This window comes from Oryctolagus cuniculus, chromosome 2 (assembly GCF_964237555.1).
Source record: "Oryctolagus cuniculus chromosome 2, mOryCun1.1, whole genome shotgun sequence".
Taxonomy (NCBI): domain Eukaryota; kingdom Metazoa; phylum Chordata; class Mammalia; order Lagomorpha; family Leporidae; genus Oryctolagus; species Oryctolagus cuniculus.
This window is the reverse complement of record NC_091433.1, coordinates 100400442-100414904: the sequence shown is the minus strand read 5'-3', so window position 1 is coordinate 100414904 and position 14463 is coordinate 100400442. Positions and strand designations below refer to the sequence as shown.

General features: G+C 45.4%; 1 long non-coding RNA gene across 12 annotated transcripts in view; it reads right to left on the bottom strand.

The window, feature by feature from the left end:
- The window catches only part of LOC103346696 (uncharacterized), an 89459-nt gene that overhangs the window by 40979 nt on the left and 34017 nt on the right, over positions 1-14463 (bottom strand). For 8 of the 12 annotated variants that reach the window (XR_011386426.1, XR_011386432.1, XR_011386427.1 and 5 more), the window contains exon 4: positions 6269-6327. This is a non-coding gene — a long non-coding RNA (uncharacterized lncRNA). Of the gene's footprint in view, positions 1-6268; positions 6781-14463 lie in introns of all 12 variants that reach the window. The other 4 variants (XR_011386430.1, XR_011386431.1, XR_011386425.1 and 1 more) reach the window with 1 other exon arrangement.

Below are 14463 nucleotides of genomic sequence, written 5' to 3'. Positions count from 1 at the left end.
CTGCTGGAAGCCAGGTGACCCCATGGCCCAACCACAGATGTCAGCTCCACCCCACCCTAATGGGATTTGCTGCTCCTACTTCCCTGCCCACCCCCAGCAAAGGTGTAACAGGATCTGTTCCTGAACATGTGTCTTCTCTCTCTCTCTCTCTCTCTCTCTCTTACCCTCCCACCCTCTCCCCTGGCCCATTGGGATTCTCCCACCCGACAATAAACCTTTCCTCTAACTCAGATGTTTGCCGTGTCTTCTGGTGACCTTTCTCTACATTGGTGATGTGACTTGGATCCAGGCTCCCCCAGTGACTTTGCTCTCCCTTTGGGGATCTCTGAGCTGTCTTGGGGTCTGGATTTCTGCCAATCACAAAAAATACTCCCAGAACTCCTTTCATTCACCAAATGCTCTGTGATCTCCATCCACACACTGGTCTTTCAAATCCTGAGGTAAGACGCAGAACGGGAAATTCTCATGGCAACCTCTGTCACAGGTGTGGCTCCCTCTCCTTCATCTCAAAGCCCTGGTACCAGGCACCACAACTCCCTACAGACTCTGTGTCCGGGCAACAGTGGGTGTGTGTGACAACTCAGCCTCCTGTTTCCCTTCTATGGGCTAAGCCTTGGACTCCAGTGGGTGCGTGGGTGACGACCCCCACCCTCTGTTCCCTTATCATCCCATTGGACAGCCATGGTCTTGGGGACACCCGATATCCACTGATCCAACTCTAGAGGTCACCATGGGAGCTGCTTCCTCTCAGTTGTCTTCTAAGTAATATGGTCCCTCTCAAATTGGCTCCAGACCTCAAACACCAACCCTGATATTTTTATCACTTCTGTAAGTGATCAGGAAAATGGAAGGAGATCCTGTATGTTCAAGCTTTTTCCTATCTTCCATCTAAACCTTCTATGTGTACTTCCTGCTTTCCATCCAAGGGCCTTTTGGCTTCCAAAGTTCCCTCTAGAGGTCAAGGGCCGGACCCGAAACCCAGCTTTCACTGTACCTCCCCCTCCGACCCAGGAATTCTGACTTTATCTTAGAACCAGGCCTTGTCCAAAGTCTACTCCCCTCGTCTTACCAAAGAGCCTCCCGGAGAAGCAAGGGCAAGTTTGGGAATGGAAGTTTCCCTGCCTTTACCCTCGGGCCCCTGTCCTCCAACTGGTCTTTGCTCCGCCCCGCCTTATAGAAGGCATTGGACATTCTGGTAAATGTCTTCATAAGTTGTTATTTAACGGTTGAAATTGTTTGCTAAGTTTTCATTTGATATTGTTATTGTCAGTAAGCGATCTGGGACTTGCTCCCTCATTTCTCTATTCGCTTTAAGATCGGAAACTGACTATTTGAGGGACTCTCCAGATTGGACAGTTTGATCTTTAGATCTTATAAAAGGGATGGCTAACATTTTCTGTAATAATAACACAGCCAAAATGAGAGCTTAAATTATGCTTTCACGGCTAGATTTACATCGCTGTGGGCACAGTAAACAGGAAAAACCTCCCTTTCAGACCAAAGAGAGAGAAAGCTTTTTTTTTTTTAAAGATTTTATTTGTTTATGTGAAAGAGTTACAGAGAGGCAGAGGCAGAGAGAGGTAAGTCTTGCATCAGCTGGTTCACTCCCCAGATGACTGCAACAGCTAGAGCTACGCCAATCCGAAGCCAGGAGATTCTTCCAGGTCTCCAATGCAGGTGCAGGGGCCCAAGGACCTGGGCCATCTTCTACTGCTTTCCCAGGCCATAGCAGAGAGCTGGATCAGAAGTGGAGCAGCCGGGACTTGAACCAGCACCCATATGGGGAACTCCGCAAAGCAGGAAGCCCTTGACTGAACTGAAGCCATCTTCTTCTTGTTTTTATTAGGCTTAATAACGATGTAATCATTGGGTTTGGGTGTTCAAATCATGGATATCAATGTAAGAAAAATTGTTTCTTGTAAAAAAAAATGAGTTACAGGAGGTGACTGGAGAAATAAGAGGGTAATTTTCTAAAATTTGTCTAGAGCAAAATATTATCAGGAACATGAGTAATGACGAGTTTTATGAGAAAATAGAACAGAAAGAGCATACAGGTCCTTGTTCCCACAAACACACCTTTGCCTTACACAGGAGTGTATGATGAGGATGGCAGGTACACGGTTAATATTACAGCAGGTGGATTGATGTACAAGCACTGCCATTCTTACAAAGGTTAGGACGTTATACCCCTGCTTGGAAATGTAGACCACAGGAACAAGGAACTCTTACATTAGGCAATGGAATAGGTTTTATAAAAAACACAGCTGTTGGGGTTGTGACTTACCTTTAGAAAAACAGGATATAATCATTAGAACTTTATACATTTTTGGCCGGCGCCAGGGCTCACTAGGCTAATCCTCTGCCTGCAGTGCCGGCACACCGGGTTCTAGTCCCGGTCGGGGCGCCAGATTCTGTCCCAGTTGCTCCTCTTCCAGATCAGCTCTCTGCTGTGGCCCGGGAGTACAGTGGAGGATGGCTCAAGTGCTTGGGCCCTGCACCCACATGGGAGACCAAGAGGAAGCACCTGGCTCCTGGCTTCGGATTGAAACAGCGCACCGGCCATAGCAGTCATTTGGGGGGTGAACCAACGGAAAAGGAAGACCTTTCTCTCTGTCTCTCTCTCTCTCACTGTCTAACTCTGCCTGTCAAAAAAAAAAAAAAAAGAACTTTATACAGTTTTGACCTTTTAAAATAAATCAATTAACCTATGAAACCTTAGACTTTTCCAAGTTTCATATAGCTGACGTATCCACTATGCATAGAGGCAAGATTAATGGGGAGGTTATGATGAGGCCATGAAAGGAAATGAAACAAAACAAGTTTCATAGAGAAAGGCTATGCATAGATGATCCCTTGTGATGTGTTCTTTCCCAGAAAGCATAGGGGCATAGAAGGAAGAAGACTTAATGAAAAGTATGTGTAAGAAGACTATGAAATAAAGCTATGAGAGGACTGAGAGTGATGCTTCCCCTTGCCACCTAAACCTGGTCTCCTCATCTCCTTTCCTTGCCGACGCCTCCCCTCCTTCAGGACCCATGACCTGCCAAGACCAGACGGCGGGATGCTCCGCTAAGAAATCCTCTCACTACTTGGTTAACGCACTCTTAGGGTCCTGGGCTGCTATTCTGTCTTTTATTTTTATGTATTTTATTTATTTGAAAGAGTTACACAAAGAGAGAAGGAGAAGCAGAGAGAGAGAGAGACAGAGAGAGAGGTCTTCCATCCACAGTTCCCCAATTGGCCACAATGGCCAGAGCTGCACTAATCCAAAGCCAGGAGCCAGGACCTTCTTCCAGCTCTCCCATGAGGGTGCAGGGACCCAAGGACTTGGGCCATCTTCTACTGCTTTCCTAGGCCATAGCCGAGAGCTGGATGGGAAGTGGAACAGCCGAGACTCCCACTAATGCCCCATATACGATGCCCGCACTGCAGGCAGTGGCCTTACCCATGATCACAGCGCCGGCCAACAACCTGAATTTTACAATACAGTGTATGTTTAAGTGTTTACAAGAGATGATAGTAGAACGAACCAACACCTTCACCAACCAGGCAGTCGACCAAATGCTGCTACAGGGACATACTCGGCTCCCCACCCAGGAGACAGCGACTTGAGACACTGCCCCATGCCAGCAGAGAGTAACTTGTCAGCAGGAAGTAGCTCTAAAGACAGATCATTGTCCCTCTACCCCTCCTGGACTTTGAGGGATAAAGTAATCCCATACAACTCTTGCTTTATAAAACACAAGAGGAGAATGTTAGTAAAATGGCACAGTCTTATCTGTGTGCAATCTACACCCAGAACATCATCCTAGGCTCTTGCCCCCATGCCGCCATTGCCAGAAGCCAGGTGACCCATGGCCCAACCACAGGTGTCAGTTCTACCCCAACCCTAATGGGATTTGCTGCTCCTACTTCCCTGCCCACCCCCCGGCAAAGGTTTAACAGGACCTGTTCCTGAACACGTGTCTCTCTCTCTCTTGATCTCTCTTACACTCTCCTGATCTCTTACTCTCTCGCCCTCTTCCCTGGACCATCGGGCTTCTGCCACCCGACCATAAACCTTCCTCTAACTCTGGGGTTTGGAGTGTTTGGTGGTAACTTCTCTTTAAAAGAGGTTCAGTCAATAACTAGTGAGGATCCTGGTACACTGTTGATTATCATTATCCTGAAGCTTTCCACAGACCGTGTTCACATACTAAAAATGTTTTAGGCATCACCTAAAAAACACTGAACTTTTCAGACTAACTTTTGGATTACGCTCATTTTTAAGTACATGATGGTATGAGCCCTTTTCCCGCTGCTACAGTAAGATGCCGTGGGAGGGAAAATTATGAAGTGTACATGTTTATTTGGCTCATGGTCCTGGAGACAGGGAAGTCCACGACCATGGTGCCAGAACCTGGCAAGGGCCTCATGGTCAAAAGGCAAGAGAGCAAGACTGCAAGAGAGCAAGTGAGCAAGACAGCACCGAGAGATTGGACAAGGAGGGAAAACACCAACACCCCCACCATGGTAACCAACCCACTCCTGTGATGCTGGCCTTAACTCATCCATGAGTTGGAGCCCTCAGTGGCTCCCATGAAGCACCATCTCCTGATTCTGTTACAATGGCAATTAAGCTCAGCATAAGTTTTGGAGGGGGCAAAATGTCAGACCATAACATTCAATCTCTGGCTCCACAAAACTCACGTCCTTCTCACAGGCAAAATACATTCCTTCCATCCCAATAGCCTGGAAAGTCTTAACTTGTTCCAGCACCAAGGTGAAAGTCTCAGCCAAATCAGATAACAGGTGACCCTCATCCTAAAGCAAATGCCCTACAGCTGCGAGCCGACGCAAGCAAGTCAAGACATTTCCAAAACAGAGCGGTGGGACAGGCATAGGAAAGGCATTCCTATCCCGAAAAGGAGCAGTAGGCAAGGCAAAAGAGATAACTGGTTCCAGCTAAGTCCACAACTCAACAGCAAAACAGCATTAAATCTGAAGGCTGGAGAACAGCCCCCTTGGATTCATGTACGGAATCCGGGCACCGGCACACCTATAGCTTTGTTAGGCTCAGTCCACCCAGCAGCTCGCTCAGCTTGGGCCTCATGCCTGCAGCTCTCCCCAAGACTGGCATCGCACAGTGGTAACTCTATGGCTCTGGTGTCTGGGAGTGGCCCCACTCTTACAGGTCCCTGAAGCATTGCCTTGGCAGAAGCTCGCTGTGGTGGCTCTAGCCCTGAGACAAGTCTCTGTCTGGGCCCCCTGCCTTCCCACAGCATCCTGTGAAATCTAAGTCGAGGGAGCCATGGACCCACAGTTCTTGCTTTCCGCACACCGTGGATGTCACCAAGGCTTATCGATTGTACCTTCCACAGCACAGGCCAAGTCAGAAGTAGGTCTGAACGAGCCAAGACCGGGACAGCCAAGGAACGCTACACCAGAACACAGGAGGCCCATGGAGGGCAGCCAGGTCCCTTCCAGAGATATTCTGCGCTCCTAGATTGCTTAGCCAGTGCTGGGAGGACCAGCCCGAGGGATCTCTGAAATGCCTCTGAGGTCAGTCTCCCATTGCCTTGATTCCCTCCTGTTCACTTGTCTACTTGGTAACTGCCACTTGGCCACATCCCTGCTTTGCTCCCCTGAACACACCTTTTCATGTTTTATGTGGCCAGGCTGCAAAATTTCCAAATCTTCCCATTCTACTGCTCTTTTAATTAAAAATTCCTTCCTAAGTCAGTTCTTCCCACTTGCATCTCACTGTGTGTGGTTCAAAGTAGTCAACCGGTAGACTGAAGGCTTTGTTGCTTAGATAATTCTCTTACCAGATGCCCTAGTTCATCAGTTTAGTGCTCTGCATTCCACAAGGTCCAAGGACATGGACAAAATTCTGCCAAGATCTTTGCAACAAGGATGGGCTTTACTTCAATTTCCAATACTTCATTCCTCAGTTCCACCTGAGAGCTCATCAGAATGGCCTATGCTGTCCATGATCGTGGTCTCTCATGTAATCCTTAAGGACTTCCAGTCTTTCCCCATAGCTCTTTTCTTCCACTAAGCTGTCACCAGAATGATACTTAATGCAGCAGTGTGGTCACCTAGGCTTGTTCTACTCTGATCTTCCAAATTCTTCCAGTCGCTACCCATTACCCACTCCAAAGTTTCTTCCACATAGAGGGTATTGGTTAAACTAGTGCCACTTCTGGTACCAATTATCTTTTCTATTTTCTTCCAATAGGATACCACCTATTGTAAATTATGAACAATAGGAAAATATTTGGCTCACCATTGTGGAAGTCCAAGAGAACATGCTGGGATCTGATGAGGTCCTTCACGCTCTGTCACCTCGGGGGAGAAGATGCAAGAGCAACACAGTGTGAGAGAAGAAAGAGGCTGGACTCCCCTCTTTGTAATGACCCATCCCACGAGAGTGGTGTTAATCCATTCATGGGGTGGAGCGCTCATAAGTTAAATACCTCCTATCAGGTCTCCTCTCTTAATACCATTTTCTTTGAAAAGGAAAAAGAAAAGAGAGATTGATTTATTTATTTGGAAGGCAGAGTTCCAGACCGAGAGAGAGGTCTTCCATCCATGGGTTCACTCCTCAGATGGTCACAATGGCTGGAGCTGTGCCGATCTGAAGCCAGGAGCCAGAAGCCTCTTCTAGATCTCTTACGTGATTGTAGGGACCCAAGCTCCTGGGCCATCTTCTGTTGCTTTCCGAGGAACATTAGCAGGGAGCTGGATCAGAAGTGGAGCAGCCTAGACTGGAACCAGCTCCCATATGGGATACAGGAGCTGCAGGCAAAAAAGGGCTTTACCCCACTGTGCCACAGAGTCGCCACCTCCCCTTCATTTTTACAGTGATCTACTTTCAGATTACTTTATACTCATAAAATTAACCCTATGCTAAGTAATGAGGGGAACAAATAGGATGAAGAAAACAACACTGTTCCTCAGCAGTGGAGACAAGGGCTGTAAACAATCATCGAAGCTCAAAATGTCAGTTTCACTCCTTTGCATTACATTTTTGGTACTCCATTAGTTACCACAGATCAGGGAAAATACGTAGTATTTGTCTTTTGGGGACTGGCTTGTTTCACTAAGTATAAGGGCTTCCAGTCACATCCATTTTGTTGCCAAAGAAAGGATTGCATCCTTTTTTATGGCTAAGTAGTATACCATAGTGTAAACACACCATAATTTCCTTACCCAGTCATCAGTTGGTGGACATCGGATGGACTCTAATAGAAACAGTAGACAAAGCCAGCGCCGCGGCTCACTAGGCTAATCCTCCGCCTTGCGGTGCTGGCACACCGGGTTCTACTCCCGGTCGGGGCACCGGATTCTGTCCCGGTTGCCCCTCTTCCAGGCCAGCTCTCTGCTGTGGCCAGGGAGTGCAGTGGAGGATGGCCCAGGTGCTTGGGCCCTGCACCCCATGGGAGACCAGGAAAAGCACCTGGCTCCTGGCTCCTGCCATCGGATCAGCGCGGTGCGCCGGCCGCAGTGCGCCGGCCGCGGCAGCCATTGGAGGGTGAACCAACGGCAAAGGAAGACCTTTCTCTCTGTCTCTCTCTCTCACTGTCCACTCTGCCTGTCAAAAAAAAAAAAAAGAAAAGAAACAGTAGACAACATGCAAGAGCAAGTGATAATCTAAGCAGACAGATGGACATTCTAAAAAAAAAAAAAAATAGTGGAGGGAGCCAGTGTTGTAGTACACTCTGTTAAGATTCCACTGTGACGCTGACACCATGGCAGAGCTGGAGTCCCTGCTGCTCTGCTTCTGATCTAGCTCTCTGCCAATGCACCCGGGAAGGCAACGTGGGCCCTGTCACCCATGTGGGAGACCTCGATGGAGCTTCTGGCCCCCGGCTTCTGTCTGGCCTAGCCTTGGCTGCTGTGACCATTCGGGCAGTCACTCAGTAGATAGAAGACTTTCTCTCTCTCCCCCCTCTCTCTCTCTTTCTCTGCCTTTCAAATGAATAAACAAATCTTTTTTAAAAAGAAGGAAATAGTAGAGATCAATCAATGTAACAGAAATACAGGGATCATTTGATAGGCTCATTGGTAAACTGGATTCAGCTGAGTAAACTGTCTCTGAGCTTGAGCACTTGCCAACAGAAACTGCCCCCCTTAATCAGACACCATACCAGAGATCTAGGTCAGATAACACTAGCTGGAATAAATAACAATTAAAAACAAAACAAACCACTACCCCATTCCAACTATACTCAGATTGCAGAAAATACAAAGAGGGGATGGCATGGAACCCCAAAAATAGTCAGAGAAAAAAAATTATATCTGTAGGAGAGCAACGATAAAAACTACATATGACTTCTCCTTCAACACCAGTCAAGCAAGAAGATAATGGAATACAATACTTGAAATGTTAAAAGAAAAATCCTACCCATCTGCTGTCCTGATTAGTTATACTTCAAGAATGAAAGAGAAATAAGAACGTTCTCAGGCAAATAAAAACCAGAGGAATTTGCTGCCATTAGACATGCTTCACAAGAAATGCTAATAGAAAGGAAATTAATACAGGTCAGAAACTCAGATCTACATAAAGAAAAGAGTATTAGAGAAGGAATAAATGACTGTAAAAAAAAACTTTATTTTTCCATTTGTCAATCTAACAAATAACAGTTTGTTCAAAACAATACCAACACTGCATATGATTGTTATAGTTTGCTCTTAAGTGAAATAAATGGCAACAAAGACACAAAGGGAAGAGAGAAGGATTAGGACTGTTTTGTGATTGTAAGATATGATATGAAGGTACTTGGCTTTTATAAAGCACCTGTGAAATGGCATCGTATTTTATAAAAGTGAATTGGGAGCACTGGTTTGAGTTCCAGCTACTCCATGCTTCCGATACAGCTTCCTGCTAATATGCCTGGGAAGACAATAAAAGATGTCCCAAGTGCTTGGTTCCCACCACCCACATGGGAGACCTGGACTGAACTCCTGGCCCCTGGCTCCTGGCTCCTATCTCCTGACTTTGGCTTGGCCCAACCCTCACCATTGGCACAATTTAGGGAATGAACAAGTGGATGAAAGTCTCTCTCTCTCTGTCTCTCTCTCGCTGCCTTTTTCTCTCTGTTACTTACATGATTTTTTTATAAAAAAAATTAAGTGGACTTGGATTAGTTGTGAATATATATTGTAAACTCTGGTGCAGCAACTAAAAGAAAAGCAAAAAAAATATAGTTAATACTCATAGAAAGGACAGAAAATCATATAAAATGTGCAGTTGAAACCACAAAAGCCTGAAAAATAGCAAAACACAAAAATAGGAACAAAAAATAAGACCAAGAGAAAGTCAATGTGTATGAAGAATCAAGACCCAACTATGCGTGGTCTATGAGAAACCCATTTTAAATGTAAAGACACATATATAATGAAAGTAAAGGGACAGGGAAAGATATACCATGCTAATACAAAAGAAAAGAAAGTTACAATAACTATATTAATTTCAGACAGAGCTGACTGCAGAGCAAAGAACATTATCAGGGATCAAGGGACATTACATGATAGGAGGTTAATTCTCTATGAAGACTTATTAATGCTTCATGTGTTATGTACAAAACAACAAAGCTCCACATGCATGAACTAAACCTGACAGGATTACAAGGTTAAATACATGGAACCACCACTATTCTTGAAGACTTCAACAGCTCTCTATTTCTCTATCAGAAATGGAGCGATCCAGCAGACAGAAACCCAGTAAGGACATACATAAGCTCAAAACACCAGCGATTAACTGGACATAATGGACACCTATACACTACCTCATCCAGCAACAGCAGAGTGTACACTCTCCCCAAGGCCACATGGGACAGGCCATGCCCATGCTACAAGGCACAGCTCAACACATTCTCTAAAGTACAAATTATAGAATATATGTCCTCAGACCACAAAGGAATTGGACTAGAAAGATACCTGGAAAACCAGGAAGTACTTAGAGATAAAACTACAAACTGCTAAGTAACACTGGGTTAAGGAAGAAATCACAAAAGAGAATTTTAAATATTTTGAACTAAGTGAACAGTTTGTCAAAATTTGGGAGAAGCAAAAGCAGTGCTTAAAGAGAAATTTGTAGAACCGAATGCATATATAAGAAAAGATGAAAGATCTAAGGAAACTAGAAAAAGAAAAAATAATAAATCTAAGGTAAGCAGAAGAAAGAAAAGGAAAAAAGAGAGAAAGGGAAAAAAGAGAAAGAAGATATAATTATCAATATCAGAAATGAAAGAAGGTACATCACTACAAATACCTAGATATCAAAAGGATAATAAGGAATATTAAGAATTTTGCTGGCGCCGCGGCTCACTAGGCTAATCCTCCGCCTAGCGGCGCCGGCACACCGGGTTCTAGTCCCGGTCGGGGCACCGGATTCTGTCCCGGTTGCCCCTCTTCCAGGCCAGCTCTCTGCTGTGGCCAGGGAGTGCAGTGGAGGATGGCCCAGGTGCTTGGGCCCTGCACCCCATGGGAGACCAGGAAAAGCACCTGGCTCCTGGCTCCTGCCATCGGATCAGCGCGGTGCGCCGGCCGCAGCGCGCCGGCCGCGGCGGCCATTGGAGGGTGAACCAACGGCAAAGGAAGACCTTTCTGTCTCTCTCTCTCACTGTCCACTCTGCCTGTCAAAAAAAAAAAAAAAAGAATTCTATACCTACACATTTGATAGCCTAAATAAAATGGTGTGATATTTTGAAAGACACAATCAGCAAAAACTCACACAAGAAGAAACAGGTCCTTGTCAACGAAACTGACTAATTAATAACATTACAAAATAGAAAACACTGGGCTTTCATGGGTTCACTGGTGAATTCTGCTAAGCAGCCAAGAAAAAAATTATAGCAAATCTCTTCCAGAAGATAGCAGCAGAGAATACTACCTAACTCATGCATCACCTTAATACCAAAACCAGATGAAATATTACAAGAAAACAAAGAATCAGAATCTCATGGATCCAAAAATTATCAACAAAATACTCACAACTGAATTGAACAACAGGTAGAAATCTCAAACCTAAATGAGATTCATCCCAGGTATGCTGGGCTGGTTCAATATTCAAAAACAAACTAATTTAATCTATCCCATCAACAAAACCTTGAGGACATGCTGCTAAGGGAAACAACCCAAACACAAAAAGATAAACACCATATGATTCCACTTACACCAGTAGCACCAAACTCAAAAAAAAAAAAAAAAAATAGGACGGCAGCTGCCAGCTACTAGGAGAAGGGAAAAATGTGTTATTATTTTTTTGATATTTATTTGTTTATTTGAAAGGCAGGGTTACAGAGAGGCAGAGGGAGAGACACAGAGAGATCTTCCATCTGCTGGTTCACTCCCAAGCTGGCTGCAATGGCAGGAGCTGGGCCAATCTGAAGCCAGGAGCTTCTTCCGGGTCTCCCACACAGGTGCAGGGGCCCAAGCACTTGGGCCATCTTCTACTGCTTTCTCAGGCCATAGCAGAGAGCTGGATCAGAAGTGGAGCAGCCAGGACTCGAACCAACACCCACATAGGATGACGGCACTGCAGGTGGCAGCTTTACCAGCTGCACCACAGTGCCAGCCCCAAAATGTGTTATTATTTAATGGGTATGGAGTTTCAGTTTGACAAGATGAAGGTTCTAGAGAGAGATCTGTTGCACAACAATAAGAATACACTCAGACGTAACACTACTGGACTGCAGACTTAAAAATAGTAAGAGGGTAGGGATTTAGCCCAACGGTTAAGATGCCTGTGTCCCATTTATTGGAGTAGAAGGGTTCAGTGCCTGGCTCCGGCTCTTGACTCCGGGTTCCTGTTAATGCATGTCACTGAAGGCAGCCGTGACGAGGACATGAGGAGCACTTGGTGGTGGAGCATCTTTATGATGTATGTATGTGGAACACAGAACACAGGGGCAGGCGTGGTGGCACAGCAGACTCAGCTGCAGCTTGGGGTGCCCACCTCCCACATCAGAGTGCCTGCTTGAGTCCCAGCTCCTCTGCTTCTGATCGGGTTTCTTGCCAATGCATCTTGGAGGCAAGAGATGATGGAGGGTGGGGAGGGTGGGGAGTAGCACTATCCTGTGACACACAGAGCAGACCTGGACTGAGTTCCTAGCTCCCAGAAGACTCAGGCAATTGAGGGAGAGAGTCAGCACTCTCTGGCTTTTGTATATTCTTTCTCTGTCTTCCTATCTCTGGCTCCCAAAAACAAAACTTTAATTTTTAAATTATTAGGATGATAAATTTATGTTATGCATTTTGTTATGTTTTTTCCACACTTACAATTTTTCAAAATCATTATAGGAATTAGACCATATATAAAACTGAATGACAATATAGCGCCTTTCACATGTTAAAGCTGTGAATCTAACCAAACAACTTAGAAGAAAGTCTGTAGTATTAAAAGCATACACATGAGGCCAGCGCTTTGGTGTAGCTGTTAAATCTGCCACCTGCAGTGCCACACGGAATCCCATATGGGCACTCATTGGAGCCGGCTGCTCCATTTCTGATCTAGCTCCCTGCTATGGCCTGGGAAAGCAGTAGAAGATGGCCCAAGTCCTTTGGCCCCTGCACCCGTGTGGGAGACCCGGAAGAAGCTCCTGGCTCCTGGCTTCTGGCTTTGGATCAGCGCAGCTCCGGCCATTGTGGCCAACTGGGGAGTAACCTGGCGGATAGAAGACCTCTCCCTCTCTCTCTGTCTCTCTCTCTGCCTCTCCTTCTGCGTAACTCTTTCAAATAAAATAATAAATAAATCTTTTAAAAAAAAACATAAACAGGATAAGGGGGAGGAAAAATTAAAATTTACTCTAAAATTAAAAATGATTTTAATAAATAAGAAGTAGAAGAAGAAAAATAATAAAGATAATTAATTAAGCAAACAAAGATATAATTTAGAAGACACACAAAACTAAAGGCTGGATTTAAGGATGCAATGGTGAATTCTTTTCTAAAGGCTAATAAAATAGAATTCTAATAACAATGAACACTCCCAAAACATAAAAATTCCTTGCTAAACATTAGTACTCTTTACTGTAAAACACTGTATTTAGGAATACATCCCCCTTTATGTTGTTTTTTGTTTTTTTGGTTTTTTTTTTGTTTGTTTTTTGGTTTTTTTTTTGACAGGCAGAGTGGACAGTGAGAGAGAGAGACAGAGAGAAAGGTCTTCCTTTGCCGTTGGTTCACCCTCCAATGGCCGCCGCGGCCGGCGCGCTGCGGCCGGCGCACCGCGCTGATCCGATGGCAGGAGCCAGGAGCCAGGTGCTTTTCCTGGTCTCCCATGGGGTGCAGGGCCCAAGCACCTGGGCCATCCTCCACTGCACTCCCTGGCCACAGCAGAGAGCTGGCCTGGAAGAGGGGCAACCGGGACAGAATCCGGCGCCCCGACCGGGACTAGAACCCGGTGTGCCGGCGCCGCTAGGCGGAGGATTAGCCTAGTGAGCCGCGGCGCCGGCTGTTGAATAGACTTCACTGTGTAACTTCTTTTTCCCTCCACAATATATTAAATGGGAATAATTATAATTTCCAATACAGAAACCCAAAGACCTCGCCTATTTCCTAAAGACATCTAAACGAACTAAAAGACAGCAAGATACTTTTACATAAGAAATAAGTTATCATGATACCACAAAGTTATCCATGGGGTCAGTGTAATCCCTATCAAAATTCTAATGATTTTTTAAGATTTGTTTATTTGAAAAGAAGGATGGAGGGGGGTGGATCTTACATTTGCTGGTTCACTCCCCCAGATGGCCACAATGGTCAGGATTGGACCAGATCAAAGCCAGGAGCCAGGAATTCCATCCAGGTCTCAATGTGAGCGGTAGGGACCCAAATACGTGGGATAATCTCAGCTGATTTTCCAGGATCAGAAGTGGTGCAGCCAGGACCTAAACTGGCACACACGTGGGATGCCAGCATTCCAGGCAGTGGCTTAGCCTACTGTGCCACAACACTGGCCGCCTCTGATGATACTATTCGCAGAAAAAAATCTAACATCTTAAAATTCATATGGAACCACAACAGACTCCAAAGTCCTGCCCCACAGCAGGCAGCATAAGCGGCCATTTGTACTTTTACTTATACTGAGAAAAAATGTATGTCTGTAAATATAAACTGTGTCAGACACAGTGCACTGATCTATGAGACTGAGAGCCATAAGGAAGAGGCAAGATCTTCTTTGGGAAAAGCCATAAGGAAGAGGGATGGCTGTTGTAGAGGGAGCTGATCTGGAACCCCCACTGCAAGGCTGATGCTCACACAGCAGCACAGGCCAGGGAGGAAGCAACTGAAGATGCCGGGGAATCGTCAGTATAAAAGGAAAATGTGCCTGCCAGTTTGGGAAAGAAAACGTTTATGCAGAAGGAAATGGATTAAGTTAATATAACTGAAAACTGAGAGGACCAGGAGACAAATCTGAGAGATGTCATCAATTATTAACTTAAATATAGGAATGCATTTAACGGTCCCAGAAGA